Here is a 997-nt window from a genome sequence, read left to right on the forward strand (position 1 = left end):
AAACAGAAAGAGGAGAGCCATATAGATACATATGCACTATATGACTGCAGAGTCAGAAAGTCCTTGTTGCACCTGTTTGATTTTGCTGCTTTTCCAGTTCTATGAACTAAAAAAGATAGCACAGGTATTGAGATTAGGCTATTTTTTTTTTATAATCTTCCACAGTGCACTCTAGGTTCCTCCAGATATAGATGAAAGAATTCAGCATGGTGTAACCACAGTATGCATCACCAAGGTCACTGCATCCTTCTTTAGGAAAGATGAGGCAACTGAACTGAGGTACACTCCAAAACCTGTTCCATAAATTAAGCAAACAACTGAGAGGTGAGAACATCAGGTGGAAAGGTTTTATTTTCTCATCTGGTGATGGGACTCTCAGAATGGAGGAAACGATTTTGTAGTAAGAGAAAAAGATCCCTGAGAGTCGTACACCACCAAAGGTGGCCCAAATAAATTAGGTTAATATGTTATTGGTGGAGGTGTCATTACAGGCAAGCTTGACAAGTTGAAGAGGGTTACAAGACAATGAGAGATTTCCACATCTGCACAGAAGGTAGGCTGTGATATCATCAAGTAGTGCTGCTGGGAGTTCAAAACGCTGATGAAAAATGACAGCAGGACCAAAAAGCTGTAGAAACAGGGGTTCAGGATGACCAGATAGTGTAAGAGTTGCCAAATGGCCACCAACTTGTCACAGGTCATCAGGGCCAGGAGTAGACTGTCCAAACATGCAAAAGAGAAGGCAATCTGAGTTAGGCAACCAGCATTGGTGATGGATTTCCTGTATCTCTGCAGGTTCAACAGCATCTTGGGGACTACAGTTGTGCTGAAACTGATGTCAGCCAAGGACTAATTGGAAAGGAAGAAGTACATATGGGTGTAGAGGTGGGAGTCAGAGATGACAACCAGGATGATGAATAGATTCCTGACTCACCAGGTTCATGGATAGGAAAAGCCCAAAGAGAAGAGGCTGCAGTTCTGGACCATCTGAGAGTCT

General features: G+C 42.8%; 1 pseudogene; it reads right to left on the reverse strand.

Annotated features, from left to right (window-relative positions):
- Window positions 1-133: 133 nt before the first annotated feature.
- Window positions 134-873, reverse strand: LOC105308653 (annotated as a pseudogene).
- Between the last annotated feature and the right edge of the window lie 124 nt (window positions 874-997).

This window comes from Pteropus vampyrus, unplaced genomic scaffold, assembly GCF_000151845.1.
Source record: "Pteropus vampyrus isolate Shadow unplaced genomic scaffold, Pvam_2.0 Scaffold606, whole genome shotgun sequence".
NCBI classification, from domain to species: Eukaryota; Metazoa; Chordata; class Mammalia; order Chiroptera; family Pteropodidae; genus Pteropus; species Pteropus vampyrus.